The following is a 25,895-nucleotide window of genomic DNA, read 5'->3' on the forward strand; positions in this document are numbered from 1 at the left end:
GAAGGACCAGTGTAGTCCTTAAGGCGTTATAGACGTCACTTCTGGCTGTACTGTTATGGCGTCGGTGCAATACACGAACAGGCATAACGCTGCATGGAGGGTTCATAAAAATTTTGCATGCAAGCATGGGCTGATCGCAAGAACCTGTCCGGTTTACCGGTATGAGCCGCAAAAAGTACTGGCTAGTTCTGCTCACAGCATATACTGGGACCGGCAAGTTCTAACTGATCGCCATATATCGCCCAACGAGAATGAAGTACTGTTAGGTGACAAGAAAGGTCGTTTCGCATATGTGATGTTGCCATCCTCCATAATAGCAACATTGAACGGAAATAAGTGGAGAAGATGGTGAACTATGGGCCACTGGCTCGGGAAATCAAACGAATTTGACTTCTCGATAAAGTGGTTGTAGTTCCCATAACATTGTCAGCTACATATATTGCATCGAAATTTCTCACGGCTTCCCTAGATGTCCAGGGACTCTCTTACAGTCGAGTTCAGTCCATACAGAGATACACCATTGTGCATACGTGCCCGATGTTGCTGGGAGTTCTCGACCAAATTCACCATCGACCACCGCCACCAGAACCACAGTCAAATACTAAAAATTTTACTAGTTTTAACTTTATTTGAGAAGATATAGGTATGGAGGGTATTTCGAAGCCTACGTACCATATAGTGGCGGCCTTCTGACTTTTTTTTAGATTTTTGGGTTGGGTAGTTTCTGAGAATGGGTCCGTGAAACCAATGATTACTTCCGACCCCGCGCACTTCCCACCTTCCCAATGTCAAACGAACATCGGCTTCGGTACTAATCGAGACCTTTCTTTTGATACCCCACATGACTATATTTGATGGAAAAAAATTACACCACCTTATTGCCTTACCCATGTAACTCACAATATGCGTGAGCGTTCACAGTTCCCATATTTTCACCAAATTTGGTGTCAATCCCTGTAACCGTTTCCGAGAAAAATACGTGTGACAGGCAGACAATAAACCGCACCTACCTACAAGAGGATGGTTCACCTGGAGGTGTGAACCCATATGTATTCTAGACACTATGAGGAAAATGTTGGAGTGGGTAATTTACAATAGATTACTCCTGATCGTCGAGAGCCCGGGTATCCCTTCAGTCCGGCAGTATGGGTTCTGTAAAGCCAGATCAACAATTGATGCCATCAAAATGGTTACTGGCTTGGCCGTAACAATTCACAGAAGGGGCAGTACCAGCAAATAATGTGTGGTGGTGGACCCTGAACGTGAAGAATGCATTTAATTCACCGAAGGGAAACCTTGTACGAAAGATTCTGGCCACGATGGTGCGGGTGTCCCATAGAGTCCCGTACTTGGTCCACTATTGTGGAACATCATGCACAATGATGTATTTAACCTTCCGGTTGCGAAGGACGCCACGGTGGTGGATTAAGTCGATGATATACCATTGATTGTAGTTGCAAAGCATCTAGAGGATACTGAGTTATACTCTTACGAAGCAATCAGTGCTGTTAAGGTCTGGTTAGACAGCGCTAGACTGGCATTTGCGGAGGAAAAAACGGAAGCGGTCCTCATCACAAAGCACCAATTGACATCTTGGCAGACGAGATGACGAGTATACACAATCTGAAGTCAACCTCTCCTTGTCGCAGACAAAGAACGTCGAAAGGGAGAGATCTGCAAATAGATGACAGGAGCGTTGGAATCACTCGGGAAAGGATCAGTGGACACACAGGCTGATCGCTACCATCAACGAGTGGCTGGGGCGACATTATTATAATCTCAGCCAGTTTCTGACGGGCATGGGGGATATCGCCAGTACTTCTACAGGTTCAAACTGGGCAATTCGCCCAATTGTCTAAACTGCGAGGTAGTCTCCGAGGACCCGGAGCACATATTCTTCCACTGTCCCATATTCGGGGACGAGAGGAGAAATTTACTGGAAACTTTAGGTGAAGCAGGAAGGTGAGGAAGGAGCGGTTACCAACAGTGGAGAAATAGCTAAGCACAGTGGAGAAATAGCTAAAGTGAGCTCATTTTTGTTTTACAGAAAATCTTAAAAGGAATATAAGACAAGAAATTTATTTAAAATTTAAGAAAGTTGAAATTTATGTCCACGTTTTTATTTTTTACAGTGATTATATATATATTAAGAAAAGAATTAGGTTTTCTCCCTATTCTGTAAATTTTTTATTTTCCTTTAGCATACAATTGTTTCGGGGACCATGTTCCTCCTTCATTAATGCTAATATCCAAACCTGAATTCGGAATAAATCCTAGTTCTTCCCTTAATATAATCAATAATATAGTAAATGATAATAAACAAATAAGAAAAAAAATAATTTAAATAAATGCCATATATTTATCCTAAAAGAAAAGCCCTCCCTAAAAACTCGATGGTAAGCCAGTAAGTCTACGTTTTCTCATTACATTTTTTTAGTAATGATGACTTCGATATTAATTCCTGCTACTTGATCCGCCTCTTCTTTTCCTATGCAGTATTGCTGCCGGTTTCTGGTAATGTGCTTCAGCTCCTTTCATAATTTTCCGAGAAGCTAGCAAAATTTCGAAACTAATTTAATTCAATAATACTCGTATTCACTATTTACTGAAGTCATTTAAAATGAAATTATGAAGTACAATTCTGCGATAAGTAACATGAAATTTGAGCACTACACCCGTCCAATTTGCTGTCCAATAACTGTCCCCTCGAAATGAAATGAATTCCGAAATGATTCACCGATCGCCCGAAACAAAGAACCAACTGTTCGTCCTTTGAATACCCAATTGAGCATCCGAAATACAACAGTGTAAAAAGTACCAAGCCAACCATATCTTGATAAATATTTCTATACTGGTTGTGCCGATGTGCTTAGACAGAATGCATCTAATTGTGCGCTAACATGAAAATGTACATAGAATTGCAATGTTAACATATCAAACGGTTAAATTATCATTTTTGTTTTAAATCTGATTTATTCATTAGTGTTGGCGAAGGTCTGGCCGTTATATGGTATCGGATGAACATTTTGGAATGAAGTTAATATGATCATCTGAAAAGAATAGCTGTAAGACGTTAATTGTGTCATTCTAGAGTCGGTAAGGGATACAGAGAATTGGAAATGGGATTGTGGAAAGGATAAAAAATGCTGCTGCTGTAAGCAAAATAGAGAAAATGCGACATGCATTCAAATGTGTTTCTGCACCACTCCCACCACTACCAGCAATAGAGAAATAAAGATGTTTCGCATGTCCTGATGGATGCTACAGTGATGGTGGCGAATACTATTAGTAGCTTGTTTTTTAGTCCCTTTTCACAAAAAATAGCTAAATTTATATTATATATAGAAGTATTATATTAATTATAGAAGTAGAAACTAGATAAGAAAAATTGTCATCTCTGTGTCCTTTTCCTTTCCTTTTTGTAATTATAAGACGAAAGAAATAACCGGTCTTAATTCGTGCAACGTCCTTTTTAAAATACACCTTAAGATGTCCGAAGGAACATGTACGCAGGCCAAATTTCCTAGAGAACATGCTGCCTTCAAATAACCTTCCCCCTATGTAACCGGCACCGCGCCATCCCGTACAGGTGTATACGAATTGCTGTTCACTTCATTTAATACACACTCTTCCGTGCGCTCAAACTATATAAAATATTATAGCGGATGCGGGGGACTCCCTAGTCCCGGGTCGCGGGTCCCGACAGCCAGCAAATAGTTTTTAGTTAGTCGTTTGTAGTCAAGGATACGGTGCGTGTCGTCTTAGTAACGGATATCAAACATACTTTTTTTCGTCGTATTTTAGCAAAGTTTTCGAATTTGAATGTAAAATCGTCTATAGTCAAGTGCCATACACGAAACGATTGGCTAGCTGGCAAGAACTGTCGTAAAATCATAGTAGTAGTTACCCAAATGGTTAGTTAGTCCTTTGGCAAATGAAATCTGAAATCCTTCTCACTTGACTTCTAGCCAGTCTCAATCTGAAAGTGATTTTTGTAAGATTGCGTACGGAAACAATTTTTTTTTGTCTGGCTGATCTCATAAGCCGACTGGGCTTTTTTATTCAGAAAATTACTTTTACTAACCTTTTTTATATAAAGTGAAATTTACATCTGGTTTTGAAAAAAATAAGTGAAACTGAATAAAGTATTGAATATCTGTGATACTTAAAATACGAGGACATCCTTGAAGGGTAAATCGATTGGACAACGCCCGGAATTGGATAACACCAGTACTTCTTCCCTCCAGGTACGTTATTGTGTGATTAACCTTAGTCGATTTTGAATTGAAATCCCTAAATGACTAAATTTAAATAAATTGACCAGTGAATCTTGGCACTGGGAGAATTCACAGTTCATTTGATTTCTGTGGATCTTTTTGTGCCAAAGTTTAACGATCGATTGAATCAGCGTGGACCACATAGAATAATCAAAAATTTCGTTAATCCTTTCAATGTAAATTTCGAATATGATTTTGGTGCCGTTTTTGGTTTCTGCACTTTGCACTTTTATTAAGTTCGCTGCTTTCTGTCGAATATCCTTATAAATTTGGTAGGGATTCTAACATGCAGACTTGTAACGTCCTTTGAGTTTTTATTATCGCTGATTCACTCTTTCTTTTTATTATAGTTTCGTATTTTGGAAGTAGGAAGCTAAATTTGGGAGAATATTGTACTGAATATGGTTATACGGGAATTTTGAAGGTAGTTTGAAGGTCAAAATTTTCCAGTAATTTTTTATAATACTGCAGATTATGATACGAAAGAGAAACATTATGAATTTGTCTGGATTTAGAGCTTAACATACTCTAACTAAGGCAATTTTCGCCCATTATTCATTCTTGTTAGGGTATTTCTATTTTTATGAATTCAATTCATTTTGATGGAGATTTTTCCCTAATTTTTGTGTTTTTTTTTATTAATACTAAGGTCTTTTTTATGAATAGTGTTAAAAGATTCACTACTAGGTCTTTGCTTAAAATTGTCTATATATTTTTATTCCTTTTCAAACTCATTGTCAATAATAGGTTTTCGTCATTAGCTTTCCTACGTTATTTTTCAACTTTGTTGATTGCCTCACTGCTGTTTTTGAACCATCCACTTGCTAGCCTTAGTAACCAAGATTTTCAATAACTTTGGAATTACTGCATTTCAGCGAGTAACCGGGCCACACTTCTATATGAAAATGTTGGCTTAGTTTGGGAATAAAAAGTGAACGGTTGTAGATTCGGAGAGGTGTTATTTAAACAAACTAGATATATGTCTGTGGGAGGCGTCAATTCTTGTCGATGGTTCAATTTTATTTGAAAGACAAATGTTATCGTGGGATGGCCAAATGTCCCTTTACTGTAGATGTACATAGAACATTAAGGAAAGATAGACTGTAATACTATGCTCAGCAAAAAGTGAATGGAAGCATAAATATACAGTTTTTTTTCTTTGAAAGGTGTGACTTAGATAAAAAAACCTTAAAATGAATCCTTAGTACATGTTAAAGTTTCTAATAAGTGCGGTTTTGCTTTTTAGGAAAACTCAACTTGAAATATTATATTTTAGGAAAAAAATAAAGATGTTAGCATCTTTACTACTATATCCATTTATATATTAGCACCTCTGTAGTATATTTTGGTATGTTTTATAAATTTCTTTGGAAAATTTTGTGTTTGTTCTAGATAGCCAAGTGCGATATTGACTGCAGTTCTCTTGATTATCCGTCCTGTTATCTATGCTCTTCTATGTCATAGTTACGCTACAGCAACTAAAAAACAATAATTTTTACTCTGCTGTTCTGCAAACATTGCTTATGATTAATTAGGACAAGGTTATAAATTTGCTTTTCGATTGACCAGCCTGATCATTTTCTAAAACTCTTTGCTTACTTAAGTGTTCTTTAGTGTATCGTATTCGATGTGAGACTACATTCTCCTTTTATCTTGTCGGAATCACAAACAATAAGACTTCTCTCTAATTTTATAAGGAAGACGTTATGCTTAGCCAGTAAAATGGTAGGGTAATAATTTTCGAAGGCGCTTGATATACTTAAGGTAGTTGAGCGTTAGCCTCTCGATCTCGTTGCACCGGGTTCGAATCCTGGTTACTTTTTCTGTTCGTCTTCGTGCTGTCCCGCTGTGAGATTGTGTGATGTCCACAAAGCAATGAATAGGAGATTTAGAATGTTTGAAAACTAAATATGTGGCAAGTCTTATAGCTTCGGGGCGCTAAATTTTAATTCATAACACTAATGAAAAATATATATATATAGTCCCAAAGGATTTTCTGTGTTAGCATCAATATTTTTTTCTTTTTTATCTTTTTTTTTTAATCTGTTGAAAAGAGAAATTTATTATAAGAAGCTAAGGAAAATTATTAATTTAGTTACGTAAAAAGAACCTTAAAATTTTGAATTTATTGTTTATGCAGTCCCTTTTCCTAGGTCATTTTCTCGAATTTCCTGTGAGATAAAATTCTCTTAGTCATTACGTTGGTATGACTTTTTAGTACGGCTGTCTTTAATAAGACTCAATTTCTCACATTATTGGTCTAACTACCAGAGTTCAGAAGGAGTCATAATTTTTTGAGGAGTTTTGAACTTAAGTTTGATTTACTGCTTTTTTTGCCTCTAGGTGTCATTTCCAGATGAGCCAATTATCGAGGTTTATTGCTTGCACTTGAGCAAAACTTTCTTTCTTTCTTTTCGCAAGAGAATGTTATTTGTACACACTTCATCATCTGCAACTAGATCCACTATTCTACTTCTCTTAGCAAAGGAAGCTGTGATTGTTAGCCTGCTAACAGGAAAATATCCTTGTAAAACAGATACAGTATGACCCCGTGCGCACTTCCCCGAGGAACTTCTGCTCTGGTCTTATGTTGTTCAGTGAATACATTCCTGTATTTCACCTGGAATTTAAGTTTCGTTAAATACGATTTTAATAGTTTATGGGGACAATGAGTGTCTAGTTGTTTGATCTTTATTAATAAGACCCACATGTCAAACGTTGTCGAATGCTTGCCCCTAAGAGTAGGGTAAGCTATATATATATACTGCTGTGTAATATCTTCATACTTCAAAAGAGCTGCTTATTTCTGATACAATCCGGTGAAGTTGCTCTATTATATTGCCCTCATTTCCTGATTTGGTAGTACGTGGCTGTTTATGCTAGAATTGGCAGTGGCAGTTCTTAATGATGATTATTGGTCGATTAATTTTTGACTTGCTTTCCACAACAAACTGGACTCAGAAGTAAACACCCCAAAAAATCGTTGAATATCATACTCCTGATCCCCTGTAAGCGTCGACATTTGTAGTTTTACTTCACACTTAAGAAGACGTATGAAACTGAGATTCTCTTCGTACTAGTCGATAATGACACAAAATGGCTTTAAAATTGTCGATGAATAGGCTGCTTTGAAGAGAACAGAATGTTTCATTTGGTTTTTACGGGAAAAGTTTGGTGTGGTTAGCAGCGTTAAAGCTTTGGCACCTACCATTATGGGAATTTTGTTCCTAGTTTTTGATAGTAGCTTTTGCAAATGGTACTGACACCCCAATTGCTGGCTCCAGGCCGGGCATGCTAGAAATTGAATTTTCTATTGCTAAAAGATCCGACATTTGATTTCCCTCTACACCATCCGGGCATCCAGAGTAGCTCCACCGTATTGAATCTAGAAATAGTACAACCAGTTTCTACATTCCTAAACTATTTTTGACGTGATCAAAGGACTTCTCAACGCACACATTGCAGCTTGACTATCGCTGCAGATTAGGATGCGTATGCTTTTCAACCGGTCGTGTATCAACCAGGTTGTCGCTCTTAGGATCGCATATATAATATTTCACCCTGAAAGATCGTTGCATATTGTTCCAAGGGAAAAGCTTACTTATCGTTTTTATTCAAGAATTTTGGGTGAATAGGCTTCTATGAAGACGATTCTCTAAGATTGTGGTGTTGTTGTAAAAGCCACTTTTAGTAAAACTTCGTTAAAATGCTGAAGCACTTCATTAATGTCAGAATGCTTTTTGATCGAATGTCCTACGAAATATTGTTGTCCATTTCTTTTCTGTTTGTTCGTCAATTTTTGGATTTGTTGTTTGTGGTCTATTAGACTGTGGCTTATTCCATACCGTAAACTGTGTATGTGAATGTACCTTGACGTGCTATTTCCATTCCGATTAGGTCTGTCGTTTTATTGATGTCAGTCGGCCAGTGATGACCTATTGATATGTGGTGAATGTTGCTACCTAAAACTACCTCGTACAATTCTTTATTTGAGGGAGAGACTAATCGTGAGGTATATGGTGGCAACGTCAGCACCAAAAACCAACCAACCAATAATATCAAATCACACTGGTCAATCGGGTCAATGGTCGCGTTCGAGAGAAGAATCCTCCGGAGAATTTTTGGCTCCCTACATGAGGATGGACGATTCCTATAGTCTACATAACGACGAAATCTATGAGCGATACCATGACCGCGAGGTTGTGGATAAAATCCGGCTCAATAGGTTGCAGTGGTCGGGTCACTTCATCCGTATGGATGAGGGTGATCCAGCCTGAAAAGTCTATGATGGCAATATCTATGGTAGAAAAAGAAGACGAGGCAGATCCTGACTGAGAGGGAATGATGGCGTAGGCCAGGACGCCAGACAGCTTGTAGGGATATCCAATTGGTGGACCTTGGCTCAAAATCGGACTGAAAACCTCAGATGATAATGAATCTGCTCCCTAAGTTTAGTGAACTCTTCCCTAGTTATCTTATGTCTTGCCAACGATGTAGCAAGTTTATCGACTAATGAGGTTCGTTGAATGAATTTCTTATTGGTCTCTTTTAACGGATAGTGTTTTTGTTCAAGTCTAACAAAAATCGCGGAGCCGAATCTGACTTTCTTTCCAAGGTGTTTAGCGTTATAAAAATGTAGTTGGGAACACCGGTCCTATTATTTTTTCCGCAAAGGGAGTTTCAGATATTAAAAATAGATCAATGTATTGCGTTTTCAAGAAGTGCATAACTTCACCTTAGACCATTCACATTTTAGTGAGAAATTGTTATTTTATTTATTTAAAAGAATGTTTCATTATATTTTGGTTTCTTCTTTGTTCTTGAATGGTAGTAATAGATATAGTATAAATAGTATTCTCTATAGTTGGCAGTATGGTTTAAGCCACAATTACTGCATTTTCGGAGTGTAGCCTCATTTTTGTTTTTTTTTTCCACAAAACCTTTTTTTGTGGAATTTACCGTAGATGGCGAACACGCTGTAGATTGTACGCTATGATCTGGTGCGGCTGATTTCCTGACGGTTCAGGTGTTTAAGTGGTTCTCCCAATCTGATTCTTTTGTCAAAGAACTCGTAAAGATTTATATCGGGTGGACGCCACTTTTCTAATTTTCCAGCCTGGGTTGAGTTCAACTTTGAATAAACACAGCGCTACTATGCTTCGTTCGATCGTTATTATTGATAACGATTTTTTTTTCTTTTCTACTTCACTGTTTTTGTTATTTTATTGATTCATATTTAATTGTAAAATAAAAGGAAAGCTGTAATTGCTGTTGAATTTCGTATGAGACTGATCTCTTCTTAGTTGACTTACTTAGTTTACGGAAAGGGAGGGCTGATGCAGAAGGATAGTATTGCTTTTCATTCAAATTTGTTATGATCGCAGTCATTTTCGAATGTCAATTCCTAATGCAATGGACTTGGGTTGCAAGTCTAAGTGTCATTTTCAAAGAAAAACCATTTTGAAAAGTCAACTCCACCGAGGGGTGAATAGCAACCAGATACGTATGTATATATAATATTTCGATGATCTTTCTGGGTTTCGTTTGCCCATTGTTTTTAAATTTCGGGTGAGTCTGTTTTGGTAATGGATGGATCTTCGGTTCATGAGAATTTATTCATTTCCTGGTAATTCTCTTATTTCCTCGTTTGTGATGTGATTTCGACAAGTTTGTTGTAGATCCTTCCAATGGTTTGCATTTCTGCTGTCTTTATCAAGGAGCTCGGCTGTAATCTGAGATTCGTAAGTAAATGTGAGACGAATGGGTGTTCTATAAGTATGTATTTTGTGGATTCGTTGATGAATTGCGTGGCGAAGATTAGCGTAATTAATGTGACTCTGGGTTTTGTTCTCTTTTGAAGTTTGACTTCGGAGTGGATATTATTATCAGTACTAAGCTTCATACGGGGGTGCCCGAATTCCGAAAACTGTTGATTTAGGCTTCCCCGGGGTAATTGTAAGAGAACTTATGACCCTTTTCCTTTTTTTGAAAACAAAACCTTATTACAATCGGTCTGTCTGTCTGTTCACCCATCTGTCAGTTTGTCTGTTTGTCACACCCATCTCCTCAGAAACTGTCACTCCTATTGATGCGAAATTTGGTGGAAAGGAGGGAACTATGAATCCCCTTGAATGCAGTGAGTAACGTCGCTTTACTTTGAGTTTAAAGGGGAGGGGGTCTCCATACAGGCAGCATCGAACATAGCCATGTGGGGTATCGATTAGTACTTGTCGAAGCATATATGAGTTTTTGATATGGTTCTAAAGGCGATTATGTTTTCGATTTTCGATTTTTGGGAACTTTTGATTGTTGATGGTTACTGTTAAGGAATTTTATCGAGCATTTGTGGAAAATCTAGGTAGCAGTGCTGTCCTTTGTAGTTTTTACGTATCTAATGCGGATCATATCCTGCAAGTTTATGATAAATCACGCTATACGATCTTATGTTGCTCTATCACTGCGATGCCCTTTGGCCTTTTTGCTATCCACGAATTAATAAATTAATGATGATTCATCCGTATCTTCCTCATGTTTCTTATTCCTAATTCCAATTCCAATTAAAGTTTTTTTGTTTTTATCGGATTCATTTCTGGCTGAATTTTTCAATTGACCCTCATTTGCAACAGAAAGAAGGAAAGCTCTGTTTAGCTAGGAGTCTACTATTCACTGGCACCTCACTTGGAAAAGGATAGTGATTCACCCTATTTGAATGAAAATTGTGTAATCACTTCTGACAAGGGCAAAAAAAGAAAAGATTAAGTTCATCAAATTTGCCTTCATAAGCGGGGTGGAATTGCTTGAAGGAACTCAATATTCAGATTCACAGGCCGGCCAACGACCAAGTATACTCTGAATATTACAGGCTTATATCCATATTTATGATAAATTGCTTGAACAGATATTAGCCGAAATTAATTTTTTTAGTGCTTTGTTTTTCGTAAAGATGGACAGGCACGCCTTTTCGGTTTTGAAGCCAGTAACGGCAGTAGATTTGGCGTGAAAAGGAGCGTCTTTCGAAGATTGTTTTTCAGTAAGTGTGCGCAATGGAAAATCTTATTCACCGATAGCAGAACCCCGATAATATACACCTTTTGTTTCTGAAGAATTACATTGCTTTCACCGCAATCGTCAGAACATTTCATATTGTCAAATACATGGAAGGACATTTGAAAGTTAGAGTATCTTGTTTTTAGAAAGATAATAGTTTATAGTTTACTGCGGTTGACTCTATTAGTAACGGTTCCGCCGCAAATTATTTTAGCTTATATATGTATAGGATTGCCATAAACCTTTATGTTGAGGACAGCTCGCCACCGTTGTCGTTTCTTTGTAATCTGCTTAACACAACTTAACCTTTATTTCGAGAATCATTGCGTGCCTTGAATGTTAACAACATTCGTCCCATAAATTTATTGCTCTCTGAATTTTCGAAGAAATAGGGTCTATAAAACTAAAACCTAATATCGTATTAATGCCTCTAGGTTTTTTATGAATAGCTTCCATTCACTGGGATTTTTAAGCTTTGACAACCGGTTTTGTTTTTTAGTAATGAATATAAGTGTAAGAGGCTTTCTTGAACTGTAGCCTTCAGAAAGCGAACACCGTGGTCCCGTTCTTGCTAGTTGCGTTTGATACTCCATATCGTCTCAGCTTGAATTGCACTTTGTTCCAATCGGGTGTCGGTATTCAAGAAATCAAAATTTGTTAGAAATAATGGGTACTTCGTTGGGTAATGAAATAGGTTTAAGTTTAATGTTTTTATTTTTAAAAATCAATTTATTACATTGATAATAACTGACAAACGGTTGGCCATCTTTCAATCATATCATGCCTCAATTGAGCTTCGTTAGTTTAAAGTAACAATAAAGTGTGCCAGACTCAGTTACCCGAGAATATATAAAGATGTATTAGCGCAACCTGGATGAAGTGGTCTTTCACAACTAGTGTTCTTTGTAATCGATGTATCAACGAGTATCTCAACTCTAAAATTTATCGCACTGTTGTCCGATTTGTCGTTCTCTATGGTTCTGAGTATTGGCCATATAGACAATGAACTGCGTCTCGCGGTAATGGAGACGTTGGACGAGTGGCGTAACACGCCTTGATCACATCTGAAATGAGGATATCCCCGATCGATATGGGGTTGCACCGATCATGAAAAAATTGTGAGGAGTGTCTAATGGTATGGTCATGTAGTTCGCCCTAACGAGAATTCACAATTCTTCGATGGGAGACGAACAAAAGGCCGTTCGAAACAATGGTGGCTTGATACGCTAAATGACAATTCGAAAGCCTCGTGACAACGAGACTCTTCTTCCCAGTCTCGTTGTCTAAACAGATCTTGAAAAGAGCCAATTCAACATTTAGTTAAGTATAAAACAAAGAGTCACGCTCTCCAAATTATGTATACGAATACCACAAAGCCTTTTTTTCTCCACTCTCCATGACATTTTTCACCAGCAAAATAAGTCCACTTTTCATCACAAGTCATGTTGTATGCGGGAAAAGGCGTTTGGTGACGTCAGTCCTTCTATGAGTTCCTTCGAACGTACTGATTTTCCGATATAACTTTATCGTTGAGTATATATAATATTTAATTCCCATTCGACTTGAATCCAGTTTGTTAAAGAAAATCCACCAAACAGATTGTTTTTTTTGGCCTTTTGCTCAGCAACTTGATTGACTTCCCGAGTATGCCAAGATCTTCTACTGCCGTCAATTTTCATATTTCGATTTTCGAGCATTTAATCTACTAACCGAATCGTTTCTTTTGCCTAGTTAATGTTGTCCATAGTCTCTTTTCTAGCAAAAGCAACGAAATTCTACAATAAATTATAACACGTTCTCTATCCTTGCAAATTGGGTGCTAGTCCAGAACAGGGTTCGTGAGAGAAAGTTTATTTTCCAGCTAGTGCGGCCCGCCATCAATTGACTGATTCAGGAATTCTTCCCAAATAAAATTTATAATACTTTTATTTACTTTTCCATTGTGATTAATTTATTTAATTAGTTTTACTTACTAAACAAATATAGTATTTTTTGTATCAGGAAAGAATATCAACACTTTATGAACACCTGGTTTACACCTAAGTTGGTTTAACGTTTCTTTATACTGATATTTAACAATTTTAATTAAGGTTACAATTTTTGCCGATATAAATGGTTGTATTACAGCAGAAACTAAAAGAAATTGCCTATAGGGCATACATCTTTTAGTTTTATCATAATGTGGAACCATTTCTTGGCATTGCTACAGGCAAAGTGAATATTGAGGTAAGTTTTGCACTACTGACCATGTCGATATGATGGGAAGAATAACCAGAACCGTGAAAACTGCATTCATCCAGATTGAGCAGGCTGTGCAAGACCTTCGGCTACACATTAATGAAAGTAAGACGAAAGGTATGGTGGCAACGTTTAATCAAAAGCCAAAGAAGCAACAACATCATATGGCACTCGTCAAATGAGAGCAACAAAAATAGGAGGCTACAACTTTGAGACCGTTAATAATTTCGAAAATCCATAACAGGTACGATGATGAAATCCGCGAAGCCAACACAGCCTTTTTCAGCTTACAAAAACTGTTCCGCTCTAAACGCCTCATCATAGGGTCAAAGGTCTTACTGTCCAAGACAATGATCTTGCTAGTCCTCATGTATTCCTCGTAGACTTGGCTTCGGCTTCGGCTGAATAGGCTGCGATCGGTGGGTAACTTACTCTGTGTGGATGAGGAAAGTTGTAGTAAATTTTGCCTCAGATGGAGCGACTGCCTAGGCCAGGACACCAGGCAGCTTCTAGGGATGTCGAATTGGTAGACCTTGGGGAAAAGTCGGGGTGCATGGAATCACTTGTTAAGGCAGGCCCAGAACGGATACCGGAGGTTGAACCTCTTGAAGATGATGATTAAACTGAGACAGGAAATTTAAAACCTTCTTATACAATATGCTTCAAAAATTGCTTACAGAGCATTCATTTTTTCATACGACTGCTTCACTAAGTTGATAGGTTGGACATGTTAAGTCAGAGATTTAGATGTTCCTTAAATATCTTTATAATTGGAATGATCTGATGATTCTTTGAGGTATGGGGTTATTTCGTTGCTTTAGTATAAGGCTAGCTTCTGCAATATTGAGAGAATGTATTTGCGTCGCTGAACTTTTTTCAGATTGTATTATGACAAGAGCGTTTAGCAAAAGGATTGAAGCCTTAAGAAAAACTACCAAAAGTCACGACCTAAAGTCGTTCGTACGTGAATGAGGTGTCTGTATTATTCATCCTTTACGTAAAGCTAAACAGTTAAGAAGTAGCTGTGCTGGAAACATATTAAACGTGAGGCGACTTTCGGCACGCATCATAACTGTCATAACTTTGAATTTGTAGAGAAACCATAACCTTTGTATTAATCTATATACTATTATTACTTCTATATATATTGAGGAAATACTGGAGGATTTTGAAAATTGTCTAAGCCACCTTTATGCTCAATTTCTGTAAGAAGGTGCGATAATACATTCCTGCCGTAATAATTCCTGCTAAAATTACTTACTTTTAAATGTGCCCGTCGAATTTTTTTTTGGTTCGGGACTCATTTCTGATTGACAGTCAAGCCCACGTTTTATAATAGTGTGTCGTGACACTTTTTTTCCTCCTCTTTAGTCAAACAATGGTAAGTATATTTTCTTACATATTGCAGACTGTCTTCGTTGATCCGATAGTAGCTTCACGCTACGTTTGTCAATTGATGTTCTCGGCCTTCCTGGCCGTCAATTATATTATATCCTTTCACGCCTTCATCGAAGCGTTTAACCCTACCTACATTATGGTTGAAAGTCTCTTGATCACAAATTTGACATAAAGTCCGATAAATTTCGACAGGGTTTTTCCTAAATAAAATTTCAGTTTTAGTCAAGAAGGTTACACACAGGAGGTGAAATTAATCAAAAAAGCAGGATAAAAAATGAATCATCCAGTTGAGGGTGAGGCAAGATCGCAGTTCGTTCTGTGCACCTGTTAATGTATTGGTGTTTCCATACCAGTTTTGTATGTGCGAGGCACATCTTCTTGTGTTACGTCGAGTAAAATTTGCCCGGTAGAAAAAATAGGCTTGAATCTAAACTAGAAAGTACGAGTTTGTTATAATAGATGAACTTAATAAAGAAAATATATATATATATATATATATTGCCCGGATTACGCGATTAAGCGACCCGCCCACCACAGCCTATTGTGGGAAGCCAAACATTTTTCGGAGGATTTTTCTCTCGAACGCAGCTAAGAGTTCGCAATTTTTTCTGCTAAAAATCCAAGTTTTCGAGGTTTTCCCATCGCATTCTGTTCAGAGAAAATCTGATCTGTAGTGAAACCTCTTCGTTATGGAGCGATGATGTTCTAAGCGTATGAGGGTATCTGGTTTAGCAAATAGTGGAGAATATCTTTTAGATGGTACTCAGTAGGTGGTACCTCTATAACATCATATCCATTTTTCAAGGTTTTGTGTAAACACAAAACCTTATTAAAATCCGTTTACTGTCTGTCTGTCTGCCTGTTTGTCTGTCTGCACGCATTTTTCTCGGAGACGGTCACAGCGATTTGTAGAAAGCTGAAAACTGTGAACGCTCACGCAAACAATGAGTTTCATCCTTTCACAACGAATTTAAGGAGGGGTCCCCATACGTGGTTCCTCTGCTCCGAAATACCTTCCATACTGATATCTGTACAAATAAAGTTAATAATAATATATTACTATAATTTTAATAATTAGCTGCAAAACCTCCCTTAAGTTCATCCTAGCACAACGCAACAATATAGGGTATAACATAGAGCATGATCTTACCAAGTTTGGTGGAAATCGCACTGTTATTAATAAAGTTATAACACTTTAAAGTTGCCGGTTCTTTGCAAAATCCAAGACTATGAATGTCAAAATCATCCGAAAGTGGATATTCTTACATAATATATGCATATATTACGTGCTACGTACTAAGAAATACACAAAACCTTTCGTACCTGAAGCGTCCAGCTTCCGGTTTCCCGACTTGTTTATGTATGGAACAGATAGTGCCTCGTTCTCAGTTGTCAGGCATTGATTCGGTGTCCTACAACTTGAGTATAAGTTGGTCTCCTATATTTAACCAATCCGGGTGTAATTCCATAGGCTTTTGGTAACTTATGGTTTTTAAGCCGAAGAATTGCACGTATTATTTTTTCTATGCTTGGTGGTGGCATTTTTCCGTCGTCTTCAGTTGGCAGGACCTCCAACTCACCGATATTTTAGCTGTTGAGCAGTTCATCAAAGTACTCAATCCATCACTCTTATGCGGTAGGAAGTCTGACAGACTGTTGTTGGTAAAACTTCCGCGTCTGGTATTGCTGTTCCTTGTACTACTGGAGTTCACGGAATTGTTGATTCTCTGATGCTTGTTTTTTCTGTTTGTAAATTCGCTTCTCTATTCAACGGAGGTGCTGATAGGTCTCTGTGCGTGCCCGCTTTCTTTGAGAGTGCAGCATTGCCCGGTATGTAGTGTTCTTCCTTTTCTTTGTTAGCTTACATTCTTTGTCGAACCAGTCGTTCCGCCTTTTTTTGTGACTGCCAAGTATGCTTGTGGCCGTATCAGTGTTAACGTTCTTCAGGTGATTGTGAAAAACATTTTTCGATGCTTCATCTCCAGGATCTCTATTAACTGGATGGCTTGCGTGATCACCTTCACCTGATGGCGAGAGGGGATTCTAAGCGATGCTGTAGTTCGAGCCTGAAGCAATGATAACGTTCTTCAGGTGGTTGTGAGGAACATTTCTCGATTCATCTCCAGGATCTCTATTATGGCTTGCGTATTCACTCTCACCCGATGTTGTAGTTCGAGCCCGAAGCACTATGCCAATGAGATAGTGATCCGAGTCTATATTGGTCCGCCTATATGTTCTCACTTTCATTGACGCCGACGAGGTGGGGTCGTTGAATCAAGATGTCTTTAATTTGGTTGAGAGTGGTCCTGCCTGAAGAGGCCCATGTATGTTTGTGTTCTGCTTTTCACGCAAACCAGGTACTTCCAATAACTATATCGTGCGACACTGCTAACTGATTAATCCGTAGTTCCTTATCATTGTGGCTATGCGAGCCAAGGTATCGCCTGAAAAAGGACTGGATATCTACTTGGCTGGTACAATCTCCAAGTATGATTTGCATATCACACCTGGGGCAGGCTTCAAGGATTCGTTCTTCTGTCTCATAGAAGGTATCTTTCTCGGACTCTCGCTCATACTTTCATTTGTTGGCCGTCTAGGAAACTAACTCGGAGCACATGATTTACTGGATGGCCACTATAATATATGGTGTAGTGGCCTTTTTTCAGGAAACCGGTCTTTTGTAACGCTACGATATCAGTTTTATATTGGTATATCGTATTGATTAGCTGCTTGGTAGCTCCTTTTCTGTGCCGGGAGCAGAAGTTTCATGACAAAATGTGCCAATTGTTCATTCATTTTCGTGGCCGTATCAGTCGTTGTAGAATCCGCCCAGTCCGACGTTCCTTTCATGGTTCCGTAATTTCGGTTTTGCATGTAGGGTTTGCAGCCCTATCCAACTTCAAATCTGGAGGACCAATTGGTAAAATTTTCCAGTTTTTAAGCGCGGGAGACTCGCCTTCGATCTACTCCGTCTCAGTTTCTCATTTAGAATGAACTCCCAACGATCAGCACGTGGAAGTGAATATAGGGTTTGGTAATCGAGCTGTTGGTGGTTGTTCAGCAGACGTTTCACAGGTTTTATGTTCCATTGTGGGTACCAACCCACGTTTCGCCCTATACTACCCTTTGACCTTTTATTATCATAAAAAAGTGAAATGAAAGTAGAAGTAATTGTTATTTCTTTTAAGGGATTTTCACCTCGTTGTTAAGACACGAAAAATTCTCCTATTAATCGTTGAGAGAATAACACAAATGAATGTTTTCCTAATTTATAAAAATTGTTAACCTTTTTTCCCAATTAATCATTCATGTAATGCATTAGATAATTTAATTTATATTTGTCCTCTTGTTTTTTTCAAACCCGCTATTGTGGTAAAAGTAAAAGATTTGAATCAATAGCAAATTGAATTGAAATTCTAATGAAATGGAGTTGAATTGATAAGCAAATGCTAGTAATGTAATTGTTCGCGGTATGAAAAGATACTAGAGGTCCGCATAGTATGTAATTATTGAGAAATATACATATTAACATGCGTCAATACCGGACAAAGTCGTCAAAACATGTTAGCAATCATTCTACTTATAATGATAGGTATTGCCTGAAAGGACAATTTACTTTACTTGGAAAAGTATCTTTGAAAGAAACTCTATGTGCACATATACACACACACGAGTATGTTGCTGGGTCAGGTATACTTCTTAGTAGAACTTACTTTTCTTTGTGAAACTTTTAGAAAACAAATCGCCTAATGTTGACGACAGAGCTATAAAAATAGAAAAGTCGAGGCAATGAACTGATGAGGCTTGTAAGTGCTTATTCGAGTAATGTCATATTTCACTGTGGAAATCACTAGTCGAATATTAAATGTGTTATAATGACAGGTCATTTTAGAGCATTTGAAGAATTGTATATGAAGGTGCTTACTTCTGAAGATAGGATAGAAAGGTTTTGTAGTATATCAGCGATGATCCATCATGGAGAAGATTTCTAATCGGGCAGGTTTATTTTTGATCACCTGAGAGTGAAAAAGAGAGTAATGATATATAAGGTTCTCGAAATATACTGTTGTGTCTTCTATTTATTTCTGTTTGAAGTATAGGGCGTCCATGCAGTCCCAATTTTCAATAAGACTGCGTTTGTGCTGTTTTGTGCAAGTGTTTAGCTTCTATAGGCAGGACACAAAAAGCTATGATAACCGGAGTTTGAATCCAGGGAACCAGGTCGAGAAGCTGGAGCTCAACCACTGCTTAAAACACAGGAAACTCGTCTTATCCCAACAGATACAGATTACTGGCATGGAGATCTAAAGGGATTGCTTTTCTCACTCTTAATCATGATTCATCATCAATGGCGGAACAACCGGAATCCAGTCTAGGCTTGACTTAATAATGAACTCCAGACACCCAGGTTTTGCGAGGTAGACCAATTCGATATCCCTAGAAACTGTCTGGCGTCCTGACCATCGCCATCGCTCCATCTCAGGCAGGATCTGCCTCGTCTTCTCATGGTTCCTGAATCTTTTATTACATTTGGACGCAACCTTATGAAGTCAAAGAGTCGCAAACTAGCAGAATTTCTAAATATATATTATATCGCAGCCAAAACTATCCTGGAATTCTAAAAAGAAATTCATGTATAATTTGAGATACTACCGAAGAATAACCAATATCAGCAACTTAATGGATTAGAGTAGATTTTCGAAAACTATTTCTGCTTTTCTGATTAAATGCCTTAAATTATAGTTCTAAATAATAATTACAACTTTTAGTGCATAAAATTCAATGGTATATACTGTAGCTCTTGGTTTACTTTTTTCATCGTAGAAGAACTATCCACTCGTTTAATTCAAACCGAAAATCGTTTTTAATTAATTCTGTTGTATTCACCTTTCGTTTCGTTCTGTTATATTATTGATGTTTCTATTGCCCATAAGAGCAACATTGAGGGGAAACACGGAAAGAGAGGGGTGAACTGGAGCCTCGAGAGAGTGATTGCGGTTCCTATGATATTGCCAGTAACAAGTATTGTACCTAAGTAGGTAGGTTGGTATTAGTGGCCGCTCCGAGGAGCCCAATTAGTGCTTTGGTGCGCCGTTTTGATGCCAAAAATTCCTAAGACCGTGACTGTTGTTATGGAAGCAGGGAGGCAGAGTCCAGCCGGCTCAGATCTTCAGAGCCAGCCCGTAGCATTCACGAAAGAAAGCAGCTATCCCACTCTGCAGCTAGAAATTTCTCTGAGGTCCGCAAAGAGTGGTTTACCCAGTGTACGCAGCCTGTCTCCATCCAGGGCTGGGCAATCGCAGAGAAAGTGCATGAGGGTTTCCCTTTCTTCTCCGCAGCTTCGGCAATGCGAGTTGTAGGGTATGCCGAGCCTAGCGGCATGGTCCTTATAGGCCAGTGCAAACCGCCGTAATATTGAATAAATTTTCACGCATCTGGCACAGGAGCTCTCGTGATCGGGTTATGTTATAAGCGAGCCAAATTCTCCTTGACTTGGCACAGCTCGTAAACCTTCGCCATCTGCAAGTATACTCGGCTCCCGACAGCCGCCAGCGGAACACCGACTGTATTCGCCGAAGGACTGCCAAGAGCGAAACCTTGCCTGGCCACTTCGTCAGCTCGCTGATTGCCCTCTATGTTCCTATGCCCGGGAACCCAAAGTAGAGTGACGTTGAGCGTGCCGCCCAGACGGTTCAGCAGTTCTCTGCACTGCCCCACCAGCCTGGGAGATGTCGTCACTGAGTACAAGGCTTTGATGGCCGCTTGGCTGTCGGTTAGAATGGCTATGTTACGCTTGGCGCTCGAATCTCGCCGAATACTGTGTCATAATCTTGCAAGACGCCGCCGGTCTTCCATTTTGCCCTGGTTGGAAGGTTCACAGCAAAGTTTGGATGTGACATAGTCCGGGGAGGGATGCGCAGATTTCCCAAGGTATTTCATCTAGAATGTTGCTGTGGCCGTAGGATTTCGCTGCCCAGCAACCAGACTCACGTAGTCTGACGGCACTGCATGCCGCAAGATATTTCATGTGGAGGTCTAAGCTGAAGAGATGCAGGAGTACATTGAGAGCATTTGCCGGGCAGCACTGCAGAGCCCCAGTAGCACCTGCACACGCGGTTCTTTGAATCCTCTTAAGATTCATCCTATTGTATTTTTTCTCCAAAGCATGCCACCATACAATAGAGCAGTACGTTACGATCGGACGCACTACAGCAACTTAACTTCCTGTTAGTTGTCCTAAATATCTTTGGAAAAGTACAGCAATGAGCAAGTCAGAAATTGGAAGCTCAACGTTTCAGGTATCAAAGTATTTGTCAGTTTATTTAAATACTAAGGTCAACCATGGTTCCGTTTGTACATAGCTCGTTGTGCATATGAATTGAGTATTTATTTTTACATACTATTGGATGATGATGAACGATGGATAATGAACGCGAAAGGGCAGTTATTATTGGTCAAATACCTTTCTTAATAATAGCAATGTTACCACCAAACACTCCGGTGTGACTTTACATATTCTATTATTATCCTATATTACTACAAAATTGAAATAAATTTACAAATTAAAGTAATCTAATATTATTAGCTTTATTCGAACAGATATCAAGATGGAAAGTATTTGGAGGGCTAGATGTGATACATAGGCACCACCACAGTGCTTTTTTTGCGTTGGTAGTAAATGATTACTCTTTTTTATCAAATGAAAGGTGTGTGCTTTCATGTTGCTCTGATATTTTTTGAAAATAAGAAGGGAGAAGGGTTGAAAAGAGCATATTTAAATCAAGGACTCATTCTCAGAAATTTCCCAACCGGCAAATTTGAAAAAAAGTCATGATCGTGCCCTTATGTAGTATTTATGTTGGTCTCAAAATACCTTGCATACTGATATTTGCTTAAATAAATAATTTTACCTTTATTTATTTTGATCCATCTTAGAAGTACTAAATTCTGCAGGACATAATATTGGCAATAATATGGAACACTATACTGAAAAGTTTGGAGAAAAGTCTACTATCATTAACAAATTAAAGTAGTTTCATGACAATTTTGTAAATATTTTCGGCACCCTATGAGATAATACGTAGAATTCTATATGATATACCCAAAACCGTTCATACCTGAGGTGCCGAGCTTCTGTTTTTTTGCATTCAACTTATATTTAAGAAAAAGCTCATTGCAGGAGCATAGCTACACAAAGGAGAATGCCGTCACGACGACGGTTGGAGCGTTACCCTCTCGATCTCATTGCCCTGGGTTCGAACTTCGGTCGTCATGCATGTTTGCATTCATCTTTGTACTTGTCTTGTTGTTGTAGGTTTATCACTTACACATTATTGAGTGTGAGGGTAATGAAACTGAAGTATAGCTTCATTGAAAACTGAAAACCGAAAAAAATAATAATACAAAAAAAAGTCTCTATTTGAAAACACTGTACAATATAGTAGTATACATACAGGGTGGTCCAAAAGTCTTTGCACATGATCCAAAAGTCCCTTCACACCAAAATAAAACGCCGAAAATAACTAAAAGATCCATATATTGAGGATAAGCGAGAACAAAACGTTACTTAGGGTCTCTGGTAAGTGTTCGAATTGGGCACAGTCGCAGTTGATGCAGTCGTTGAGGTGCTGAATTGGATTCTTTCCGAATGCGTTTTCGATGTTTTGAAAAGCGTCATAAATGTACGCCTCCAACTATTGCAAATTGTGTGGTCTACGAGTGAACATCTTGCCCTTCACGACAAGGGGGTCAGGTCAGGGAAACGGGAGGTCATTCAATGGCCCAAGCTTGGGCCTCTGGAATACGTCATCTAGGTAGCCACGAATCATAACTGCATACTGCGGTGGCGTACCGTCTTGCTTGAACTACGGGTGATCAAAATTGAGAAACTACTGTATTCTTGGGAGGAAGTAGTTGCGAGCGTTAACATTGCCGTCAAAGAAATAGGTGCGGTAAACACTTGCTTCCGAAATTACACCCAGACAGTGAGTCCTGGCTAGTTTAGCTGTTGTTCCAACGTGAGAAGCGAATTTGTGAAGTCCCAATGCAGGGAGTTATGACGATTCACGTATCCCGATAACTTAAACTTAGCCTCGTCGGGCCACAGGACACTGGAAGAGAGTGTAGGATCGACTGTCAATTGATTCTTGATGAGCTCACAATACTGCAGTCTTCAGTTCGGGTCATTTTCATTTTAGGCGTGTATCAACTGTGGCTGATAACTTACATAGTACCGGCATACATTAACAGGGTCCCGTTTCATTTTCACCATTTTCGTACATGTTATGAGAGCATTTTTCGGCAGTTCACGAAGACACCACACAACTTTTTCAAAAGTATGAAAAGACTTTTGGACCACAATTAGTAAAATTCTTTACAGTTATTGTCAATGGCATTTATTATTACATGTGCATAACAGTCATTGCATTCATTACTCAGTCTCACATATTTAGCATAGAAGGGTCTTCAGAGAGGACCAGACTTTGTAATGCGTCCTTAAGATACCTTTTCTTCCGAAACAGTCGATTTCATCGCCATTGATCCTCGTGTCGGAAGGGTTTCACTCTATTCTATCAAAATATAAACATTAGCAGTCCAAAAGACAACAAAACTATCTACGCTACCATTTTGATGATTTTCGATCTACATATATCATGTAGATTTGCCATTCGATTAGCAGTAGTCAGGGCCCCATATGGATACTGTAACTGCTGGCTACAAATCTGCTCTGGGCATAGTTTTAAATATAAGTTGTTTATTCAAATTAATTACCGAAGAATATTGTTCCATCTTCGCAATCCCCATATTATATTTCATAGAAAAGAAACCAAACGATTATAGAAAATTGATAGGCAGCTAAATTTTTTTTTTCAAACAATCCCAGCTCCATCCTTTTCCAGTGGTAAAAAGTTGGTATAAAACGTTATGGAAAAATATTGAAAAAATTCTGAACTTGAACTGGAAAATTCTAATTTTGGAATAGAAAAGTCTGAATTTGAAATGGGAAAATTCTAATTTTGGAATAGAAAAGTCTGAATTTGAAATGGGAAATTTGGAAATTGATTTGGACAAATTTGAAGGTAATTTGGAAAGGCCTGAAATTAGTCGAGAAAATTCTGAATTTGGTTTGGAAAATTTTGAATTAGATTTGAAAGGTTCTAAGTGTGACGGATCATCGCAATCTCTGCATTAATGGGCGGAGCATCGAAGGGGTCGACCAATTTGTATATATAGGTAGCGCGGTTTCTGCCGATGGTCGCACCGAACTGGATATTGTCCGATGCATTTACAGCACTATATCTGCTTTCGCTACCCTGTCTAAAATCTGGAAATGCAGTTATGTCAACGCGAAGATTTGTGGCTGTTCTGTGCTAATGTTCTTTTGGTGTTGCTATATGGGGGTAGCACATGGAAAGTTAACTCCACTGTTATCCAAGCTTTTGTCAATACCTACCTGCGTTATGTCATCGGAGTGTGTTGGCTTGACACTATCTCAAACGAAGAAGTTGGTCGGCGCACAGGTTTGGGACTCGTACAAACTATGATTGGAAAACGGAGGTGACAGTGGATAGGTCACACGCTAAAGAAAGACGAAAATTGCATTGCTGGCTACGCCATGCAACACGGGTGGTGCTGAAGGGCATTTTAGGTAACCGCGAATTTTGGCGCGTAGGTGTGGTTGACGGACTATTCTTCATCAAGGGTTGAATGGCAACAATATATTAGTATTTATATTTCGGTAAATATGGTGTGCCTCCAAAGTCTCTTTTTTTTCACTTACGATAGCTGTCGATCATTTTTGAGGAGTTTTTCTGTACTTGCCTACATTTGAATGCCTCTTTACAAATTGTACCAAATCCTCTCCATATAGGTGGTTGTCTTTTAATCGGGCAGCACCACATCGCGAAAGGTCATCGATATTTGGAAGATCTTCCCGCAGCGAGGGTTCACTGGTAGTAGTATTCTATTCAATAACCATACTGGTACTTCTAAATAGGCTGAATTGCCCTTCTTAGTCCGTAAATAATTTCACAATTCTAGGCATGAATTTTTATGTTCTCCAATGACGAGAGCATATAAATATGGCAAATTATAATTTAAGGGTTATTTCACCGACGAATCCTACATTTAAAATATTGTTTTATAATTCTGTAATTAATATTCTTAAAAGTGACAAAAGTTACTTTGAATGGATCATTGTCAAATTTTAATAATCATCTTTTGCCTTTTTTCCTCACCCAACGTCATTTTTGTTCCATAAGTATGTGTAATTCGAAAATTTGAATTTTTTTCCTTCTGGGCTAAATTTACTCATTGCATGATAAAATCTTCCTGAAATACTAGATATATATTAAAATGGATAAATTTGGCCTTCTAAATTATATTTGACAGGAAAAGTAAGTATCGTCAGGGAAAAGTTTGTAAAGGTAATAAAAACTAAATTTAAAAACAAACACCAGTGTCTACCCCCCCCCCCCCCCTTCCCCGGCCAAGTACTTGTTATAATCTAACTACGTTTGATTGAACTGTTGTTTGCAAATTCATTTTATTTGTTCAGCTAAGCGAGGTCCCAGAATTGTTTTCCAGTAGTTCCTTTTAAAATGATCATTCGTTGGTTAGCCAAAGTGTTGTTCATTGATCCAAGTAAATGGTAGTCTGAAGGAGCAAAGGCTGAGGAAGAAGAAGAGGAATAAGTTATTTGGTGCAGGCGAAAAACGAAATTTCAAACTAAATTTGCTGGACCATATTAACTACATAGGAAAACATGTCCCTAAAAGGAACGTGAATTTTTCTTTAGAAGCATTACCGTTAAAAACTATTACCATTTAAAAAAGACACAAAAGGACATTCTTTTTAAATTGAGCAGCTTATTTGATATTCACTTATAAACTAACAAAGATATTGAAATTTTTAATTATTTTAATGCTTGGTACG

General features: G+C 38.3%; 1 protein-coding gene across 3 annotated transcripts in view; it reads left to right on the forward strand.

Moving 5' to 3' along the window:
- LOC119648691 overlaps window positions 1-25,895 on the forward strand; it is an 81,871-nt gene that overhangs the window by 28,117 nt on the left and 27,859 nt on the right. Inside the window, exons 1-2 of one of the 3 annotated variants that reach the window (XM_038050492.1) lie at window positions 3,732-3,749; window positions 4,100-4,247. The exons of 1 other annotated variant lie outside the window; for it this stretch is intronic. The gene's annotated coding sequence lies outside the window, so the exon portion shown is untranslated. Of the gene's footprint in view, window positions 1-3,731; window positions 3,750-3,775; window positions 3,825-3,999; window positions 4,248-25,895 lie in introns of those variants that run through there. One more of the 3 variants, XM_038050491.1, reaches the window with a different exon arrangement.

The sequence above is a fragment of the Hermetia illucens genome, chromosome 2, assembly GCF_905115235.1.
Source record: "Hermetia illucens chromosome 2, iHerIll2.2.curated.20191125, whole genome shotgun sequence".
Taxonomy (NCBI): Eukaryota; Metazoa; Arthropoda; class Insecta; order Diptera; family Stratiomyidae; genus Hermetia; species Hermetia illucens.